The sequence below is a fragment of the Dendrobates tinctorius genome, unplaced genomic scaffold (assembly GCF_039654945.1).
Source record: "Dendrobates tinctorius isolate UK_male_01 unplaced genomic scaffold, ASM3965494v1 ptg000158l, whole genome shotgun sequence".
In the NCBI taxonomy this organism is placed as follows: Eukaryota; Metazoa; Chordata; class Amphibia; order Anura; family Dendrobatidae; genus Dendrobates; species Dendrobates tinctorius.
In genome coordinates, this window is record NW_027361825.1 from 2,474,136 (window position 1) to 2,487,509 (window position 13,374).

At 43.6% G+C, this 13,374-nt stretch overlaps 1 protein-coding gene across 2 annotated transcripts in view; it reads right to left on the reverse strand.

Moving 5' to 3' along the window:
- Positions 1-13,000, reverse strand: part of TNXB (tenascin XB) — a 76,835-nt gene extending 63,835 nt beyond the window's left edge. The window contains exon 1 of one of the 2 annotated variants that reach the window (XM_073548750.1): positions 12,849-13,000. The gene's annotated coding sequence lies outside the window, so the exon portion shown is untranslated. The remainder of the gene's footprint in view (positions 1-12,848) is intronic. The other variant, XM_073548751.1, reaches the window with a different exon arrangement.
- Positions 13,001-13,374: the final 374 nt, after the last annotated feature.

Below are 13,374 nucleotides of genomic sequence, written 5' to 3' on the forward strand. Positions count from 1 at the left end.
CATCATGAAGTCCAAGGAACACAACAGGCAGGTCCGTGATACTGTTGTAGAGAAGTTTAAAGCCGGATTTGGATACAAAATGATTTCCAAAATTTAAACATCCCAAGGAGCACTGTGCAAGCGATCATATTGAAATGTAAGGAGTATCATACCACTGCAAATCTACCAAGACCCGGCTGTCCCTCTAAACTTTTATCTCAAACAAGGAGAAGACTGATCAGAGATACAGCCAAGAGGCCCATGATCACTCTGGATGAACTGCAGAGATCTACAGCTGAGGTGGGACAGTCTGTCCATAGGACAACAATCAGTCGTACACTGCACAAATCTGGCCTTTATGGAAGAGTGACAAGAAGAAAGCTATTTCTCAAAGATATCCATAAAAAGTGTTGTTTAAAGTTTGCAACAAGTCACTTGGGAGACACATCAAACATGGAAGAACGTGCTCTGGTCAGATGAAACCAAAATCGAACTTTTTGGCAACAATGCCAAACGATATGTTTGGCGTAAAGGCAACACAGCTCATCACCCTGAACACACCATCCCCACTGTCAAACACGGTGGTGGCAGCATCATGGTTTGGGCCTGCTTTTCTTCAGCAGGGACAGGGAAGATGGTTAAAATTGATGGGAAGATGGATGGCACCAAATACAGGACCATTCTTGAAGAAAACCTGTTGGAGTCTGCAAAAGACCTGAGACTGGGACGGAGATTTGTCTTCCAACAAGACAATGATCCCAAACATAAAGCAAAATCTACAATGGAATGGTTCATAAATAAACGTATCCAGGTGTTAGAATGGCGAAGTCAAAGTCCAGACCTGAATCCAATCGAGAATCTGTGGAAAGAGCTGAATACTGCTGTTCACAAACGATCTCCATCAAACCTCACTGAGCTCGAGCTGTTTGCCAAGGAAGAATGGGCAAGAATTTCACTCTCTCGATGAACAAAACTGATAGAGTCATACCCCAAGCAACTTTCAGCTGTAATCGCAGCAAAAGGTGGTGCAACAAAGTATTAAGTTAAAGGGGCCGAATAATATTGCACGCCCCACTTTTCAGTTTTTGAATCTCCACAAAAATTTAAAATAACCAATAAATTTCGTTCAACTTCACAATTGTGTCCCACTTATTGTTAATTCTTCACCAAAAATTTACATTTGGTATCTTTATGTTTGAAGCAGGATATGTGGGAAAAGGTTGAAAAGTTCCAGGGGGCTGAATACTTTCACAAGGCACTGTATAAAAAAATAAAGGGAGGAATAAAGTTGAGGGGGAATTTAAAGGGGGAGGAAGGAAAGAGGTGGAGGAGGAGTGTGGTATAAAGAAGGTGTAAAGGACAAAATGAGTGATGGGATTAGGTACACGAGGAGTGAAGGTAAGACAAGAAAGAAGTTGTGAGGTAGAGGAGGAGAGCAGGCATGTGGTAAGGTACTTGTAAAGAGAGAAAGAAGGAAGTTCTGAGCTAGAGAGATCAAGGCAGAACGGAATATGTGAGGTAGAGGAGTGTAGAGAAGAGAAGGAAGTTCAGAGCTAGAGGAGAAGTAAAGGAAAATAAGAAGGGTTTAAAGTAGTGGTTCCCAACCTTTCTGACCTAGAAATCCACATTCTACTCTGAGAGAGGGTTGCGAGTCATAACCAGCTCCCCCTCCCTCCCGCCCCTCACAGTAGTGGCAACCAGAGCCCCCATTACGGGTATAATGATAACCAATGCTTTTCCACAGAATTCACCCTGAAGCAGCATACCAAGATCCAGAGGTCCCCAAAATACCCCCATTCAGTATTCTCCCATCCAGCACTCCCAACACACTGTCTCATCCAGCTTCAGGCACCTCCTATGACAGGTAGTATCATCCTCTCTCCAGCATAACATACTTAAATTATCTCTAACCTCCTAAGACCAGTAAGGCTAGGCTCACATTAGTGCTTCAGTCCGCAGCGTATCATACGCATCCACAAATGAATGCAAAAATGCATGCAAAACGCATGTTTACGCAGCGGTTTTTATGTGCATCATCTTACGCATGACGGAAAATAAATGCTGCGTGTGCATGCGCTTGTATGCGTTTGCTTTGTTTATGCGCATGCTTTTGATATGACATCAGACAAAAAATGGGCGTGTCTCATGGGATTTCTATATGCATTTTGAATAATGCATGCATATCGAACGCATGCTTACGCATGTCCTTGCGTAACAATGCATTCCCATAGACAGTAATGCATTTCTTGACGCACTTACAGTTGTGGCCAAAAGTATTGACACCCCTGCAATTCTGTCAGATAATACTCAGTTTCTTCCTGAAAATGATTGCAAACACAAATTCTTTGGTATTATTATCTTCATTTAATTTGTCTTAAATGAAAAAACACAAAAGAGAATGAAGCAAAAAGCTAAACATTGATCATTGCACTCAAAACTCCAAAAATGGGCCAGACAAAAGTATTGGCACCCTCAGCCTAATACTTTGTTGCACAACCTTTAGCCAAAATAACTGCGACCAACCGCTTCCGGTAACCATCAATGAGTTTCTTACACTGCTCTGCTGGAATTTTAGACCATTCTTCTTTGGCAAACTGCTCCAGGTCCCTGATATTAGAAGGGTGCCTTCTCCAAACTGCCATTTTTAGATCTCTCCACAGGTGTTCTATGGGATTCAGGTCTGGACTCATTGCTGGCCACCTTAGAAGTCTCCAGTGCTTTCTCTCAAACCATTTTCTAGTGCTTTTTGACGTGTGTTTTGGGTCATTTTCCTGCTGGAAGACCCATGACATCTGAGGGAGACCCAGCTTTCTCACACTGGGCCCTACATTATGCTGCAAAATTTGTTGGTAGTATTCAGACTTCATAATGCCATGCACACGGTCAAGCAGTCCAGTGCCAGAGGCAGCAAAGCAACCCCAAAACATCAGGGAACCTCCACCATGTTTGACTGTAGGGACCGTGTTCTTTTCTTTGAATGCCTCTTTTTTTCTCCTGTAAACTCTATGTTGATGCCTTTCCCCAAAAACCTCTACTTTTGTCTCATCTGACCAGAGAACATTCTTCCAAAACATTCTTCCAAAACGTTTTTCCCTTTTCATTTAGACGCCGACGGATAGTACGGGTTGACACTGTTGTACCCTCGAACTGCAGGGCAGCTTGAACTTGTTTGGATGTTAGTTGAGGTTCTTTATCCAACATCCGCACAATCTTGCGTTGAAATCTCTTGTCAATTTTTCTTTTCCGTCCACATCTAAGGAGGTTAGCCACAGTGCCATGGGCTTTAAACTTCTTGATGACACTGCGCACGGTAGACACAGGAACATTCTGGTCTTTGGAGATGGACTTGTAGCCTTGAGATTGCTCATGCTTCCTCACAATTTGGTTTCTCAAGTCCTCAGACAGTTCTTTTGTCTTCTTTCTTTTCTCCATGCTCAATGTGGTACACATAAGGACACAGGACAGAGGTTGAGTCAACTTTAATCCATGTCAACTGGCTGCAAGTGTGATTTAGTTATTGCCAACACCTGTTAGGTGCCACAGGTAAGTTACAGGTGCTGATAATTACACAAATTAGAGAAGCATCACATGATTTTTCGAACAGTGCCAATACTTTTGTCCACCCTCTTTGTTATGTTTGGTGTGGAATTATATCCAATTTGGCTTTAGGACAATTCTTTTTGTGTTTTTTCATTTAAGACAAATTAAATGAAGATAATAATACCAAAGAATTTGTGTTTGCAATCATTTTCAGGAAGAAACTGAGTATTATCTGACAGAATTGCAGGGGTGTCAATACTTTTGACCACAACTGTATCCGCATGCGCATGCCTGGGCATATTTGATGGATTTTTGACGCCTCAAAAAATGCAACATGTTGCATTTGCCGGACACCACTGCAGACAGACTGTGAACCGACGCATGCATCCGCATCCGCAAGCGAACGCATGCAAAAGCATGTCCCCGCATACACCATATTAAATATATGTACGCATGCAGATCTATGCGGATCAAACGCTGCGCACACAGACGCAAATGTGAAACCAGCCTGCTCTTCATACCTGTTTGTTAGACCTGGAGCTTATGCACCAAGCTGGCAGACAGCCGCGAGCCACAATTCATAGGACCGCGAACCACATGGGGCTCCAGAGCTACAGGTTGGGGACCCCTGGTTTACAGTCTAGTAGAATTTAAGGAAGAAGAAAAGGTGTCAGGTGAGAGGAAGACTGCAAGATAGGAAAAAGGAAGGTGAGAGGTTGAACAAAAGTAAAGGAGAGATGGGAAGTTCAGAGGCAAGGAAGAAAATAACGTGAGGTAGAGGAGGAGTAAAGGGAATTAAGGGAGGGTATGCGGTAAAGAAGGAATGAAGCGAGAAGAAAGGTGTGAACAACAAAAAGTACGGTAATAAAAAGAGATGTATGAAGCAGAGAAGAGTGAGAAGAAGCTGGTAAGTATCACAAGAAATAAAAAAGAAACAATGGGGTTGACAATGAATAAACCCTGACAAGAGGAATAAAAGGAGGGTTGAAGGAATGAATTAGCTGCAGGAGGATGGAGAAGCATACAAATAGTAACCAGAGGCAGGTGAGAATGAAGCAGATCATGGAGGAGGAGAAGGAGCTGATTACACAAAGTCAGAGCTGTCGTGCTGTATGAATCCCATATGGTCTCCTACGCTCTGCACAATATCAATACAAAACCTGCAAACAATCTAAATGAACTCCAGGGAAAGCTCCGACAAGGTCTCCCAATCAAGGCGGCCAAGGAGACAACGCAGAGCGGGCTCCCCGTCAGAGAACGTCCATCGGATCACGTCTAAGAGTCATCAGCTGCTTTTATAGGAATATTGTTTATTTCACGCGAAAACATGAAGCTCTCAGGTTCTCCAGGACGTTGTCTTCGAGACGAGGCCTGGAACCTCTAGATGAGATCAGTATGATGGGAACCTCATCATGGGCTCATGTAATTACTCGGCTGTGCGAGTCTCAGATTTCCTCTAAAACTCTCATCGGGTTCTTTCCAGATTCCATTTATATCAGCACAAATCTACAGAAATTATCTGTTACAGGAAATGCAGAGGGAATCCATTAAATGGCCAAGAAAAAGGAAGGTTGGGTTTATCAGGACATCTGGTCTTCTAGTTTTCGGATCAGATCTGGTTCCTTCCTTGTCCTGCATTGTGGTTAGTTATAGTGTACAGGATTAGGATAACATGACTAGCCGCTTTCTTCAAGAAACAGCGCCACTCCTCTCCATAGGTCGTGTCTGGTACTGCAGCTCAACTCTACTAAAATTTATGAAGTGGAGATGTGGTACCAAAGATAACCTGTAGATAGCTGTAATGCTGTTTTTAGTAGAAAGTAGCAATGTGTGACTGACTACGGACAGTACCATTGAGGAGCAATCCCACCAATATGAGAAAATATATATTTTGGGGCCCAAGAATCACATTTTGGGACAAAGTGACATTTTTTTTTAGAGCACTACATTTGCTTATCTCTCAATGGAGAAACTATTTGTTTTCTTCTAGAAGTTTTATATTTCATTTTTCCTGCTCAATTTCTGTTATTATTAAAATTAAATATTAGAAAATCTGCCCTCACATTAAAGATGTTATTTCCCCTTGTTCAAAAAAAAATATGCAGCTAATAAAAGGGGTGACATTTTTTTTTATAAAGTGAATGCATGTATTTTTAGCTAAAAAAAACAAAACTTTTCATTAAAAATTTTGCACCAGTTGCCATCTTTATCCTCTGTGTTGAACTGCTTATTGATGGCTGCAGAATGGGTTAACTGAGAATCCGTCAGTGAGCTTCTTCTGATGAATGGATGATTTTCTACCTCTTTTATCTGTCTTTTTTTTTAGCACCTCTCAGCTGATTTATGACCATAGGCCACTTTAAAGTTGAATGTGCCGACAAACAAAGAGCCTGTAAAAGCCAAATTGAACAATTTAATGAAACTGAATTTAAAAAATGTTTTTAGCCCCAAATATTTGCATGTAAAGTAAAAAAAATAAAATGAAACCGAGAGGTGGTGAACGCAGCCAGCATGAAATACTGCATTACCACAGGAAAAATGAGTGAGAGATACCATCCCTATCCTCTATGAGGAGTATCGAACAACGACTTGCCAAGAGAACAAAAGCTGTTTACTGCTTGTACCGTAGAGAATTCTTCCTAAGCAGCAGAAGTAGGTATCCCGTAGGATTAGACAGACCGCCCGGCTGTCACCCCTCAGCTATGATACAATAAAAAATTCATCATAACCAGGATAAACAATAATGAGCAACTCTTTCCCTATAACTAAAAAATTCCATTACCTTCTAACTATTGTTGGCTGGCTTGGAAATATCTTGGTTATATAACTTGTGCCCAGTGTCCAGAAATTACACTGCAAGGTTATGATATTGTCATACCAACCATTATACACAATCCATAGCGTAGACAGCAAATCTGCAGCAGCCCCCTCTCCCCCCACCGACCACCATATGCGAGATCCATACATGACGTAGGATTGCATAACGGCTCTGTCTACTGGTGTCACATTACTGGGCAATTATCATCACATGAAATTACACCTCTGCACCAGTAATCGACAGGAAAACCACAAGACTCATATCCATGTAGTCTAAGTGATTTATTGCGAGAGAAATGTAAAGAAATGTAAGATTCCCTGGTTGTCTAGTGTAAGGAAAATGGATAATGTAAGATCCCCTGGTGGTCCACAGTAGGAAAGGAGAAAGGTCGGGGTCACACTAACCGGCGCAAAATACGGTCCGTAGTTTACATGCGTAATACGGATGAATGGCCCCTAAACAGTGCTCCGTATGTCATCCGTAATCAAGGTGTGGTCGCGTATTTTGCGCATGTAAGCATCCGTATGTAATCCGTATGGCATCCATATGGCATCCGTAATCAAGGTGTGGTTGCGTATTTTGCGCATGTCAGCATCCATATGTAATCCGTATGGCATCCGTATGGCGACATTTTCTCGCAGGCTTGCAAAATGGACATATAATGGAGCCCTATGACAGGTTTTATAACACAAACGAAAGAATAGATATAGACACATAGAATGCATATATATATATATTTATATTTCACAGAGTTCTTCATAGCAGAATAGCCGCTAATTAAATTGCCGGCTTCTATCAAATCCTTCCCCAACCCGACATGAAATGACACATAGTTTACATTCAGTAAAGCATTTCATTTCATGTTTTTTTATATGTTCCTGACTAATAATTAGATGCGGGTTTGTGTGCAAAATTTGGGAGTTGTAGTTGTTATTTTAAGGGTTAATTCGTTGTTTAAAAATGCTTGGCCTTCCCATTGCCCTGTAGCGGTGGCGAATGGGTTAATCTAACAAAGGGTTAATGTCACCTTACAATCGAATGGTGACATTAACCCTTTGTTAGATTAACCCACTCGCCACCAATATAGGGCAATGGGAAGCCCACGCATTTTTTAACAACGAATTAACCCCTTAAAATAACAACTACAACTCCCAAATTTTGCACACAAACCCTCATCTAATTATTAGTCAGGGACATATAAAAAAACATGAAATGAAATGCTTTACTGAGTGTAAACCATGTGTCATTTCATGTCGGGTTGGGGAATTATTTGATAGTTAATTAGCGGCTATTCTGCTATGGAGAACTCTGTGAAATATAAATATATATGTTTGTCACAATGACATGTATGTATATATATGTGTATTCTTTGTGTATATATCTATTCTTTCGTTTCTTTATTAAACCTGTCAGTGTGAGTTTACTGTATAGTGCACTGAATTGCCGGCTTTTCTAAAAGACACCGGGTGCGTATTTCTCGCAAGTCACATGTGTGGTCCGTGTGTAATCTGTATTTTTTGCGCACCCATAGACTTGCATTGGCGTATTACGGGCGTAGTACGCTGACAATCGCAGCATGCTGCAATTGGCACGGAGCGTAGAATACGGATGAGAAATATACGGCTGTTGGGAGCAAACTCATAGAGAATCCTTTGTCCGTGTCTAATGCGTGCTTTTAACGCCTCTCACTCGTCCATATTCCTCTCTAGTGTGACCCCGGCCAAATGGAAGTTTCCATGCTAAATATTGCATGTATAAGGTAGGCTTTCATGGTAGTCAAAAGTATGGAAGGGGTAATGTAACTTTACCAGGTGGTCTACATTAGGAAAAGGGTAAATGTAAGATTCCCTGGCGGTCTAGAGCAGGGAAGGGGATATAAATAAGCTTCCCTTGTAGCCTAGATTAAGGTATTGGATCATGTAAGCTTCCCAGGTGGTGTAGAGTAGGTAAACTGTAATGTAGGCTTCTCATTTGGTCTAACGTAGAGAAGGGGTAATGTAAGTTTCTCAGGTGGTCTAGAGTAGGGAAGGGTAATGTGAGTTTCTCAGGTGGTCTAGAGTGGGGAAGGGGCAATGTTATCTTCTAAGGTGATCTAGAGTAGGGAAGGAATAATGTGAGTTTACCTGCGGCTTATCACCTCCACAATGGAGAAGGTGGCAAACCGCAGCGGAATCCGCAGAAAAGAATGACATGTCAATTCTTTCAGCGGATTTGAAACCGCAGGCAAAACGGCGTGGAAAAATCCGCACCGTCTGCACAGAGGTTTCATTTTTCCATAGGCTAGAATGGTACTGTACATCACCTGCAGTTCTGCTGCGGATCCGCAGGGCCAAATCCGCTGTGGATCCGCAGCAGAATCCGCACCGTGTGCACACAGCCTGACTGTTTTATTTTGTCGGTGATGGAGCTGTGAGGCTCGTGTTTTGTGCGCTGAGCTGTCGTTTTCATAAATTTTATTTTCAGATGCAGACGACATACAGTATTGATCAGTTTTATTATAATGTTTATTATAATCACTTTTATTTCTTTAGTTTAAAACTGGGAAACGGCGGTGATATCATCTTTAGATAACTTTTTTATATATTTTATACATTTTTTAAGATTCTTTACTTGTATTTTTCTTACTGAGTGAGCAGCACACACCAATGCAAAATCTCCACCAGGGCCCCAACTAACAGGACGGTAATAGTAACAATCCTCATATGGGGCAGAGGGACCTTTCGGGCCCCTAGTCTCCAGGGCCCGGGTGTGATTATAGCCCTGTAGGGGACACTTACTGTCTCCCATGAGTAATATTATTATTTTCTATATTTTCGTGGATGTCTGTAATGCAGCGAGTTCATCTCCATTATCTAGACGTGAGACTTGTGCGGACAGGACCAGGGCGCTCGCATTTCACATCCGGGAGCATGGAAACTGATTCATTCCCGACTGTCACAGAAGACGAAGCTGACAGCTCCGAGCAAGAGATAATCCATCCCGGACCAGCAATGGTTTCCAAAGCTAGAAATGCCCCTCTGACGTCCTAGAAACCGCCACTTGGGGTGCAGGATAATGACACTGACACTCGGGCTACGGGATAATGACGCTGACACTCGGGCTACAGGATAATGACGCTGACACTCGGGGGGCAGGATAATGACGCTGACACTCGGGCTACAGGATAATGACGCTGACACTCGGGGTGCATAATAACGCTGACACTCAGGCTGCAGGATAATGACACTGACACTCGGGGTGCAGGATAATGACGCTGACACTCGGGGTACAGGATAATGACGCTGACACTCGGGGGGCAGGATAATGACGCTGACACTCGGGCTACAGGATAATGACGCTGACACTCGGGGTGCATAATAACGCTGACACTCAGGCTGCAGGATAATGACACTGACACTCGGGGTGCAGGATAATGACGCTGACACTCGGGGTGCAGGATAATGACGCTGACACTCGGGGTACAGGATAATGACGCTGACACTCGGGGTGCAGGATAATGACGCTGACACTCGGGGTGCAGGATAATGACGCTGACACTCGGGGTGCAGGATAATGACGCTGACACTCAGGGTACAGGATAATGACACTGACACTCGGGCTACAGGATAATGACGCTGACACTCGGGCTACAGGATAATGACGCTGACACTCGGGGTACAGGATAATGACGCTGACACTCGGGGTACAGGACAATGACGCTGACACTCGGGGTACAGGATAATGACGCTGACACTCGGGGTACAGGATAATGACACTGACACTCTGGGTACAGGATAATGACGCTGACACTCGGGGTACAGGGTAATGACACTGACACTCGGATTGCAGGATAATGACAATGACACTCGGGCTACAGGATAATGACGCTGACACTTGGGGTACAGGATAATGACGCTGACACTCTGGGTACAGGATAATGACGCTGACACTCGGGGTACAGGATAATGACGCTGACACTCTGGGTACAGGATAATGACGCTGACACTTGGGGTACAGGGTAATGACACTGACACTCGGGGTGCAGGATAATGACACTGACACTCGGGGTACAGGATAATGACGCTGACACTTGGGGTACAGGATAATGATGCTGACACTTGGGGTACTGGATAATGACGCTGACACTCAGGGTACAGGATAATGACGCTGACACTCGGGACGTACGAACAATGACACTGATACTTGGGGTACAATATAATTACACATCGATACAGGATAATGACACTGACACTTGGTGTACAGGATAATGATACTGACACTAGGGGTACAGGGTTATGACACTGACACTTGCGGTACAGGATGACACTGACACTTGGTGTACAGGATAATGATACTGACACTAGGGGTACAGGGTTATGACACTGACACTTGGGGTACAGGATAATGGCACTGGCACTCAGGGTGCAGGATAATGGCGCTGACACTTGGGGTACAGGATAATGACGCTGACACTCGGGGTACAGGATAATGACGCTGACACTCGGGGTACAGGATAATGACGCTGACACTCGGGGTACAGGATAATGACATTCACACTAGGGGTACAGGTTAATAACACTGACACTCGGGGTACAGGATAATGGCACTGGCACTCAGGGTACAGGATAATGGCACTGGCACTCAGGGTGCAGGATAATGGCACTGGCACTCAGGGTGCAGGATAATGGCGCTGACACTTGGGGTACAGGATAATGACGCTGACACTCGGGGTACAGGATAATGACGCTGACACTCGGGGTACAGGATAATGACGCTGACACTCGGGGTACAGGATAATGACGCTGACACTCGGGGTACAGGATAATGACATTCACACTAGGGGTACAGGTTAATAACACTGACACTCGGGGTACAGGATAATGAAACTGACACTTGGGGTACAGGATAGTTGGGTACAGGATGACACTGACAGTTGGGTGCAGGATAATTACACTGATACTTGGGGTACAAGATAATTGCACTTGGGTATAGGATGATACTGACACTTGGAGTACAGGATATAGGCACTTGGGGTGCAGAACAATGACACTGACACTTGCGGTACAGGATAAAGGCACTTGGGGTGCAGGACATGGCTACTTATGTGCATTGCCCCATTTTCAGGGGACATCAACGCAGGCTGAAACCCCTCACATTACAGGACACATTTTACACTAATTATCACTGATTATCCCAAATCATCAACATTCTAAATTCCTATAAATCACGTGGCTGCATGATTACCTCCTGTAATATCTGATCCCCCACCCCAGTCCGATCCTTGGCTCCAGATCACATTCTGCAAACACTTTCCATTACTGCCCATAATCAGCGATGCCCGGGATCGGCACAGCCTGATTGATGGCCCGCGGTGCAACCTACTATAGACCTGATATATCACACATGTCATACCACGTTATTGTATACTACAGGGAGATAATGTTAGAGTATTATATGTTCTCCGATAATCTAGTGTCAGGATGGCACAGAATGGGAGCAGCCCGGTGACTCAGTGGTTAGCACTTGGAGTCCCCGTATGTTCTCCTCGTGTTTGTGGCGTTTCCTCCAAAGATAAACTAATAGGGAATCTATGAGGACAACGATGATGATGTGTGTAAAGTGCTGCGGAATTAATGGCGCTATGTGAGGAAAATAAGGAACAGGCACTATTTATGGCAGAAACAGCTTATGTATCATTCACATGATCTAATATGAGACAGTACACAGCTGCAGATACATATTATAAATGCAATATCTATAGTATGATAAGTTATAAATACTGTGATATATATAGATGTAACAATATATATGATGTGGAAACACCAGGTGTGTAATAATATATATTACGATGCCGTGTGATATAGAATAACATTATATCATCTGATATAGTGTAAGAAGCCATGTAATATGATGCAATATAGGGTAAAAAGGTAAAATAAAATATGATGAGGTGTAAAGACTGTAACAAAGTGTCACAGAGTGGATCTTTATTCAGTCTTATTCACTTGTCATTTTTTTTGCACGTACAAGAAATATTGATCGCGTTTCGTCAGTGATTTCATTCAAAGCTTTATAAAAAGTTGGGTCCGAGTGTTACCAGTTTTTCTTGTATGTAAAAATGTGATAAATAAAACCTGCACCTTCTCCTATCAGTCCGTGGTATCCGGGTGCAGTGTGATTTTTTCACGGACACCCACATTGCCCATTTGGATCAATATCAGACAAGTCTCCGTGATTTTGCACAGACCTGAAAAACCGCAGACGTGTGAATGACCCCATTCACTATTCTGGTATCAGGGCTGTCCGGGAAAGACTATTAAGTTTGCTTGAGAACAATTGGAGGTCTGAACGGTGTAATAATGTGTGAGCGAGCGCCAGATGGGGAGAAATGGTGTCATTGTGATGTTATGTAGCATAAGATAATATGAAAAGGTATAATGACATATGGTATAGTATATGACACAATGGGGCACTGTCTGATGTGATGGAGTACACAGGGTCCTGGGGCACAGGGGGAGCAGGGGTCACTAACCTCGTTAGCAGGAGATTAATATAATCCAGTTGTGTTGGGGGGCACTTCCTCTACCTGTGCCAGTCCTCCTCTCCCAGCTGAGTGTGTGATGTCTCCTGCCCTGAGTGTGGATGTGGTGGCTGCTCTGCGCTCCGTACAATGACTGACAGATGGAAAGGAGTCCTGGGGATGGGAGGGAGAGAGGAGTCCAAGTCCTGATGTCATGGCTGAGTCCTGATCACATCTGTGATGATGTCACTGACTGTTCCAGGCTGCTGCTCCTTCCCTCTGCTTCTTCTCTCCCCCTTACACTACTACCTCCATCATTATCATCCTCCTGCTTGCGCTGGATCTTTCTAATATTGACTGTCTATGGGGCTGCAGACCCTCATCCACTGCCTAATGTCAGACAGGGTGGACCCTTCCTGCCTGATCCTGTTCCTTCTCTTGAGATAGCAGTGCAGGGGTCTGGCAGCCCCATATCTCTCCCCCACTCATCATTTTGACAGCTGCTATCTTAATTAAAAAACCCATATAAATAGTTTAT